This window comes from Lycium barbarum, chromosome 5 (assembly GCF_019175385.1).
Source record: "Lycium barbarum isolate Lr01 chromosome 5, ASM1917538v2, whole genome shotgun sequence".
Lineage (NCBI taxonomy): Eukaryota > Viridiplantae > Streptophyta > Magnoliopsida > Solanales > Solanaceae > Lycium > Lycium barbarum.
The window spans coordinates 128,500,949-128,510,804 of NC_083341.1; positions in this window are offsets into that span (position 1 = coordinate 128,500,949).

The window sequence follows — 9,856 nt, forward strand, 5'->3', positions numbered from 1 at the left end:
TGCATAAGTCTTACAAGTCACAAAAAAAAATCAAGCTTCATTGAAAAAATGTCTCAAAATGCTGCACGTGTTAAGGTTTCACTATTTTGGGATGGAGATATCGTCGAGGACAATTACTCCATTCGTTATAGTACCAAACCAAAAGCCCATGTTAAATTTCCAACAAATTTAGATTATGAAACACTAGTCATGTACATGCACGAAAGAATGAAAACTACACCCACTGAGTTTGGAATCTCAATAACTGGCAGATATCCACAAACAATATCAAACGGTGTAGTGCGTTATGGCATGCACAATATCAACGATGCTGAATCTTTGAGTGATTATTTGGGATCGCCGGAAGAATATCGTGATTTAGTATTCATTAATGTTCTTGAGATGTATGTTGAAAAGATACCTCGGGAAGAAATCCCTCAAGTCCAGCCTGTTCATGGTAACACATATGGGGACTTTAATTCCTATGGAGACATTTTGAGTGGTCAAGTGCCGCTGGAAAATCTAAGCCAGCAATTTAATCAAGCTGACAATGAAAATTGGTAAATATGAGTTTTTTATATTATTATTACGTGTAGTAGCATGTGTTTGTTGTATGAATTGGTAATAACCAGTTTTCAAATCTTTATAGGAACTATTCTCAAAACTCACCAGTGGTACCAAATATGGAAGTTGGTCAATCCTCTCAGTTCGGTGGAGTTGATCATTCTCCACACCATGACAGTGCTTATGAACAACAGTAAGTTCATCACCTTGTTATTAATTTATCTATATATATGTATGAAATTGGTATTTAAAATATGTTATTTTTTATGTAGGAGGATGAATGCACTTAATAATGAAGATTTTCCTAATTATTATGAGTCATCATCAAGTGATGATGATGAAATAGCTAATAATGCAGAGGTAACCGATGATGAAGACGATGACGATGTTCAAGTTGGTATGACCAACAGTATTCCTCAAAGCCAAAACCAACAAGAACCAATACACCACCACATACCACCATCGATGGCTGAAAAACCAACTTCTGAAAGCCCAATTCAATGGCATTCTAACAATATCCCTTATCTTGATAGCCTGCAGGGTCGTGATGATGCATTTGTCTTCACAAGAGAAGATTATGATAGTCGCTTAAAAACTTGGATTGAACCTAAGGATCTCAACAAAGATCGATGCTACCTTGCAAAGGGAATGTTGTTCGCATCCAAAAAAGTTTTGCAACGGGCTGTCAAAATTTATTGTTTTAAGGACATGAGGGAGTTTATGGTTCATCTATCAACCTCAAAGATATGGAGGCTAGTTTGTAAACGACGGTATCAAGGCTGTGAGTGGTTGCTTCGGGGAATTGTTAAGCCTGATGGTATGTGGGCTATCACAAAATTCCGCGAAAGACACACTTGTGATATGGAAGAAAATCGAGCAGATCATTATAATTTAGATACAAACATGATTTCTCAAGTGTTACTTAAAGACATTGCCGAAACGCCAAGGTAACTTATCCTACCTAGTACATTATATGTCTTATATCAATTGAAAGATCATTACTAAATGTTGTTTATTTAAACTTGTGCAGGTTCCCCATCAAAGATTGTATTCGAAACGTTCAAGCCGTATATCGTAAAACTATAAGCAACAGAAAGGGATTTCTCGGGCGTAGACGCGCTTTTGAGATGGTCTTTGGAAATTAGCATACTTCTTTTCGATCGCTGCCAAGGTATATGGCAGCTCTACAACATTTTAATCATGGTACTGTTGTAGAGTGGCGACTTATAGAGGGTAAAATCTTCAACTTCGTATTTTGGACATTCAAACCATGCATTGATGGTTTTGCTCACTGCCGACCAGTGATATCCATAGATGGTACGCATGTATATGGTGCCTACGACATCAAGCTCCTAATTGCAATAGGAATGGATGCCAATGGGTCAATATTTCCTCTTGCTTTCACAATTGCCGCTAACGAGAGCAACGACACATGGGGGATCTTTTTGACCCATTTGAAAACTCATGTTATTAAGGATCGTACCGGCATATGCGTGCTGTCTGATCGTCATAAAGGCATATTGCACAATATGGATAATTTACCGGGGTGGCAGCCTCCCTTTGTTTACCATCGCTATTGTTTAAGGCACTTGAAGGCAAATTTGCAATCAACGTTTCACAATGGCACTCTAAACAAATTGATGTGGGGGGCTGCTGTTATATCCCGTATTTTTGAACCTCGGAGTATCTGCTGGGGTGGGGCCCACACACCGAGATTTTTTTTGGAACATCTGAAAAGTCATATGAATCACATATGTAAAGTTAAACACAACTCATGAAGTACCCTTTGGCCAAATCAAAGTGGAAGCCCTCCAAACGAATATTTTTAAGAAAACGTTTTCGGGTGACCTGACTTTGAGGGGCAAAAACGGTATTATAAGTTTGGAATTTGGAAAAATACCAAGAAATATAAGTTTTAGATAATTGAATTAGCTTTCCATCCATAGGTCGTGGGTTCCCAGGTGACGTCGGTACAAGGAGATATGAACGTTTTAAGGTCGAAAGGTCAGTGGGCTAGGCCCAACTCGGGACCAACCGAATTGGCCCAAAAAAATGAAAAGAAAAATTTAGGCCCAAGGTGAGAGGGTGGCCGGCCATACCTGGTCCAAGCCCACCAAATTGATTAATTTCTACGTGCCAAATTAATATAAGGGGCCATATATGCATCATTTATTTATTAGAAACTTCAAGAACCAAGAACAAAACACAAAGAAGAGCAAAAATAAGGCCATTTCGGGTTTGGCCATAGAAAAATCACCCCTCAAAATCTTGCCTCTAAAATTATTTTCTTGTTGAATTCCTACTAAATTAAGTGTCCTCTACAACTTGGTGTAGTTGTTTTGGAAGAAGGAGCACTTATTTCTTCAAGTTGACAACTTGTTCAAGTGAAGAAGTTTGTAGAAAAAGGTAAGAATCAATTCTTTTTTCTTATGTTATGAAGGTTTGTTTATGTTGTGGTATGTGGAAATGAGTAGAAATTATGGAAATATGGAAGTTTGCAAAGTGAGTATGTATATATGTATGTAGCCGTGTGTGTATATTGTTGTATATATGATATGAGTTGAATTTTATGTTGTATTCTAGTTGTGGTTATGGTGAAAATTATATTGGAAATGAAAGTTGAATGAATTTTGGTTGAAGTTGGAATGTAGAAGATTATGTCACCTTAGAATAATTTTGTGATATTATGGAAATGAAGTTGTTAAGATGTAAATTATAATTATGGTTGATGAAATTGGAAGATGGAAATATGTTATGAATATGTAGGTTGAAGATTTGAAGTTTTGGGTGAATTATGTTTTGGTGGAAAGTTTGTATATTTTGTATATCTTGTGAATATTTCGTAGGAATGATATGAAATATTTCCAAATTATATTGTGATGATCTAGATTAATGATGAATGTGAAACCATTGAGATTAGTTTGGAAATTGAAGTTGAAATGAAGGTTATGACATTATGTTGGAAAGATAGCTAGTTAAGTTATATTGTGTTTATAGTGATTATTGTTGTTGTTGATGTTGTTGTTGGGTTGTTGTTGATTGTTTTGGTCGAGTTAAATTCTCGGGGATGCTATATGTATAGGGGAGATGCTGCCCAAATTTCTGTAGGCAATTATGAATAAAGATTGAATACTTAAAGATTGGAAATTGAGAATTGGTAAATGTGACCAATTGCAGATTTTGGGCGAAACGGGAATTGAATTTGGAAGGGCGTAAAGAGCATACAAGGTATGTAAGGCTATCCCGATTCTTCTTTTGGCATGTCCTAGGCGTACTAGGATTGGATTTGAGCCTCGGAAAGTATTCTGCTCATCGGAATCTGCATTTGAAAATACCCCTTTTTCATTCAATGGAATTGAACCCTATAAGTATGCTTTATTGAAAGAATTGTGCAAACTTCCGCAAATTGTCTAGAAAATTATGGAATGTCCCCAGAACCTCCGTAGGTGACTTTATAAGCTTAAAATACGTAATTTGAGCCCACCGCTTCGTTTGTCCCGAGGTGGGCCCACTATTTCCGATTTTACCCTTTTGTGTTTATGACTTGTCTTCGAGCATTTTTTTTTAAGAAATATTCTAACTACTCTTTTAACTACTAAATAAAAATTGTTTTAATATTTCATTAAGCCTTATGAATTGTTTTGAAACTTGGGAACGATCTCAGAAAGATTATGCTTCTGTAACCCATTTTGACATTCGAATTTCACTTACTATGACTCCGTTCGATTTCATTAATTTGATCTGTCATTCGATATGCTTCATTGAGTCTCTGGAAATATATATGGTATTTTTATTGCATTTAGTTTCTCACTACTCCATTCGTGGATGCCTCAATGTTTCCCACACTGAGCCCGGGCCAGGATATGTTGTCAAGCGTATTCCTCTGCATTGTTCGTCGTGCCTCGATGTGAGGGGGCAGGTATACATGTACATGGGTTGTGGAGTATGTTGTGCCATGTACACTTATTCTGATATGATCTGTTATGGCCATCTGATATGATATGCTACGTTACGGGGTTATACCCCTATTCTGATCCTTCTGTATTGTGGCACCAGCGTCGGGAGGGTGGCCACGTTTTGTCTGCCGAGTCCCTTGGCAGGGGCCTGATATGATATGGCATATGTTTCTGTATACACTTTGTATGTTTTGAAAATATGCATTTGATACTTTGGATTTTACACTCACTTTTCTGTACGTTCTGTACCGGTTACGATTTTGATTCTATGATTCAGGCTTTACATATTCAGTACATATTTCGTACTGACCCCCTTTCTTCGGGGGCTGCGTTTTCATGCCGCGTAGGTATAGACAACAGGTTTGCTGATCCGCCCGCTTAGGACTTTATTCTGCTATTTTGGAGCGCTCCTTTATCCGGAGCCTATATTTTGGTACAGTCTTCTGCTATTGTATATATGTACGCTATTCAGGGGTACGACGGGGCCCTGTCCCGTCTTATGATTCTGTTATGTTCTGTAGAGGTCTGTAGATATACTTGTGTGGGTTCTGTATATGTTTTTGGGTTACTATGATCTGTGACGGCCTTATCGGCTCCCACGTGCTATATCTGTTCACCTGCAATATCTGGTAGCGCCAATTGACTTTATATTGATATATTCTGTAAATATGCTCGTTTGGGTTATTGGGTACGTTTGGGTTTCCAGCACGGACACTAGTCACGGCCTACGGGGTTGGGTCGTGACAGCTGCGATGGAGCATCAACAACGAAAATGGGCTGCAAAAATGGATCTGATCAGGTCAGTGAGTGAACCCGCATACGTTTGGTTGATGAAGCTCGATGTTGAAAAATGGACGTTTCATGCTGATGGATGAAAAAGATGGGGCATGCTCACAACAAACAGCTCAGAGTCTTTCAACGACTTGCTGAAATCTGCTCGAGGACTACCTGTCACTGCAATGGTGAGAATGACTTTCAAGCAGGTGGTGGAGCGATTTGTTGTTAGGACAAGGCAGGCCAGAGCGATATTAGCCGACGGCGGGACATGGATGCCAAAGCCCTTCAAAACTATGGAGCATTATAGGAAAAAATGTGAGCGTCACCAAATGACCGAGTATGACCCAATTCAACATGTGTATGAAGTTAGGACGGGTTATTACAACGGTAAGGGTGGAAACGTGCATACCGTTTATGAGGCAACAAGAACATGCACTTGTGGTAAGTGGCAAACGTACCACATGCCGTGTTCTCATGCTGTCAAGTGCTTCGAGAGAATGAGAAAAACGGTAACAAATTATGTGGCGGGGGAATACAAGGTCCACAGTTACCTTAGAGCATATTCCGGCCAATTCCACCCACTTGGTAATGAAGCTTATTGGCCAAACGAGCCGTTTTCGATGGTTGCTAACAAGGATTACATTAGAAAATTAGGCATTAACTCACGGAGTTGTAGACCCAATCAAATGGATGTTAGTGAAAGAACTTACTCTCGCAAGTGCTCTATATGTAAGCAATATGGCCATGACAAGCGTTCGTGTGGGCAACAAGGCCGTGGTAGTACAAGCACGTCTCAAAGTAATAGATCCTCTAGAACTTGAAGATTGTATTGTTATTGTAATTTATTATTGTATTGCTTTGAATTAGTATTGTAATTAAATGGAATGAATTATTTTTTAATTAGTATAGACCTCTCGTATTGGATGAATTATTATTAAATCAAATATTTAAATTTGTACATTCAAATATAATAAAACACTTAAATCAAAACCCTATAAATATTACAAGTTTCAAAACTTGCTTCGGGGCACTTTAGAACCCCTAAAACGACGATCCAAATGTTTAGGTGGACTTGATGTAATGAGCCGATATTATTGTACGCAAAAAAAGATATTAAGTTTTATATAAAATATTGATATTTTGGGATTTTAAAATATGACTAATCTTTGCCCAAAGTATGGAAAAAACGTGATTGGAAAGGTAACGCAAAAAAAAAAAAAAAAAAAAAACCGCACCATTAACGCACAAAATTTGTGCGTGAAAGTACTAGTCTTTTTTTTTTTTTTTTTTTGGATGACCCATTCACCCACAAAATTCGTGCGTGAAAGGCCAAAACTGCGTTTTTGCAGTTTGGTCCTTTCACGCACGAATTTCGTGCGTGAATACTACTTATGTTTTTTTTTTTTTTTTTGTACTAGTTTGGTTCAACTTTCTATTTTTTGTGCTACTTAAGTCGCGGACTCCATATAAACTGCAAACAATTTATAAGCTAAAAAAAATAAGTTGGTAGTCTAATTTTTTTTTTTTGATTTATAAACTATTTTCAGCTTATAAGCTGCTTTAGATAAACTAAGTCAAATGGGCCCAATTATTTTTTTGAGCTTATTTTAAGTACAAAATGACTTTAAGTTGGTCAGTCAAACACTCAAAAAAACAACTATAACTGATTTTTACACACGTAAAAGATAACTATGGGAATGTAACAAGATTAGTAAGCTGAAAATAAAATACTAGTTAGCTACACTAAACTCTCTTGTAACATAACTTATGGTATACACCTTCTATATTTTAAAATCAAATACTTATACTCCGTAAAAAGCTTACACTTTATACATATGAGATCAGTGACGGAGTCAAAATTTTCACTAAAGAGGTTTAAAAATATAAAAAAGTAAATATACGAAGAAGCCAAGGGAGTTCAATATCTACTATATAGATACAAAATCATTTTAACCTTGTACATACAAAATAATTTTTCACTGCAAACCCCTTGGCCACTACCTGACTCTGAACGTGTATGAGGTATATTTGTAAGTAAGTATTTTAAAATATATTATTAAAAGACAAATTAAAACTATAATTAATCTTTTTTAATGAATATTTATTTAAAAAGAAGATAAAAGATTTAACAATGTATAAAGAAAATCTTGTTTATGTTGTTATTATTCCACTTCAAATTAAAATTATCTTAAATATATTTAGCAAGATGAGTTTTCATCCGTGTAGGATTTCTATTATATAAAAGTTTAAATATTTTTTTAAAATAGGGATAACATCATTGTTTTGAAAGGCACTGTCAGGACTCGCCCCGAGGCTCGCCTCGAGGCAGGGCAGTGGCAAAACGCCCTGGGGCTAACGTGCGGGGCTTAGTTCCTATGAGGCTTACGCCCTAAGCGCCCAACCGTACGCCCTAAACACGCCTAACGCCCAACACCCAGGGCTCGCCTAATAATTCTTACACAAATTATATTTTAAATTCCTTAATTAAAATCATTCACCCTCATAATTGTTTAACAAAATAATGATACTTAATAGTTTTTCATCTATAGAAATAGAAGATTGGGTGCAACTCATATAACAAGTCGTAGTGTTGGATATTTACTACTTGAGAACGTCGTGAGGGTGAATATCACTTAATTTTAAAAAAAAAAACACATAGCGGAATTGTACATTTTCACTTGTCATTGGTCATAAGTCCTATGTATCAGAATTATCATATAATTTTATTTTTTGTTCATGAAGAAGTTATGTTTTAATTGTAATATTGATAAATTTTATTGATTATTTGCTTATAGGGAGATAAAATGAATAGTATGATAGTAATAGTGTTTTAAGAAACTGTGTTTTTTTCCGTGTTTGAAAGTTAAAATGTTAGAATTGTTTTGCATTTCATAATAGCTTTTATTTCATTGTATTGTTTATACTTGTAAAATTACGTTATATATAATTACAAGTTATAAGCGGTGTATAATGGATTGCTTTGATCATTTTTTTGTAAGGATCAAGCGCACGCGCGCTCACACACATATACATATACATATATATATTTCATTTATTTACAGTTTTCTTTTATTTTTTTATGTAATTTTACCTATTTAAAAATATTTATTGTAATTATATTATTTTAAGAAATACTAAAAATTAAATACCCATGGGGCTTACGCCCTGTGCCTCGAGGCTTACGCCTCGTCGAGGCGTATGTAAAACGCCCCGCCTTACGCCCGCACCTTTTAAAACACTGGATAACATCAGAGTATCATAAGGAGTATAAGTGTAGCATTTCCCGTAGGGAAAATAACACATTATGACAATTTGAAAAAAATATTTACCTGGATTAGCCCATGTTTATTTTTTTTACTAGATGATGAAAGCCCGTGCTAGCACGGGCCCAACACAAAAAATAATACCACATTTTTCTTTTTAGTCTGTCTTAAAAAGAATAATATATTTTTATGTTTAGAAATCATTTAACTTGGAACTTCCCCTTTTATCTTTAATGAAATGATTTAAATCCACATAAATATCTATGACTTGTTTTAGATCATAAGTTTCAAAAATCTTTCCTTTCTTTTTTCCTAGTCAAACTATGTCACATAAATTAGGACAGAGAGAGTACCTTTTAGTAATATAATTATGAAATTTTTATTATAGAAAATATTATAATTCAATTAGTTGAACATATCAATAAATTATTTTACTTAGTTCGCTTCTCCCATATATGACTTTCCTGGTTTGGTTCTTCAATTAAAAGATTTGAAATACACCTTCTCTTACTGAGTTTCATGTCATCATCTCTTTATACTCAACAATACTGAAAAGCGCTTTTATGTGTTAGCATATGTTATAGTCTTAACTTTTTAAGTATAGACTAACTTCATCATTTTAAGAAAATATGTGTATATGTTTCTTGACCGTTTATATTTCGTCTTCTTGATGTTATTCCTCATTATTTGTGTGAGACGTACGTGTCTCAACTTAAAGGTATAAGTTTTAAATCTTTTGATTTTATGACTTCTTTAGCTATTTTTATATTCAATTTAAATCGTTATTTCCTTTTTCCCGAATTTCTCTTCTTTAAATTTTCTCTAAGCGTACCTTTACCATTTTCTGAACTTATTATCATTATTTAAATGTCCTATTTTATTTTTTGCAATTGTCTCCTAATTCTTCACGTGGACTCCACCTTATTTTTTTTGTAATTGCGTCCTACTTCTTCACGTGGACCCCACTTTAATTTTTTTTTGCAATTGTATCCTAATTCTTCACGTGGACCCATATCTTAATTTTTTTTTTTTTTTTTTGCAATTGTATCCTAATTCTTCACGTGGACCCATATCTTAATTTTTTTATTTTGTAATTGTATCCTAATTCTTCACGTGGACCCATATCTTAATTTTTTTTTATTTCTACTATTATAGAAGAGTGGACCCCATTTTTTTTAAAATTTACTTACTATTATAGAAGAGTGGGTTGACGACCAAACCACTCTTCTATAATAGTAGAAATATGCGTTAGCCGGTCATCTCCTTTATCCTAAGTCGTCGCTCTTGCATCACAAGAGCTAGATCTTGCTATAGACG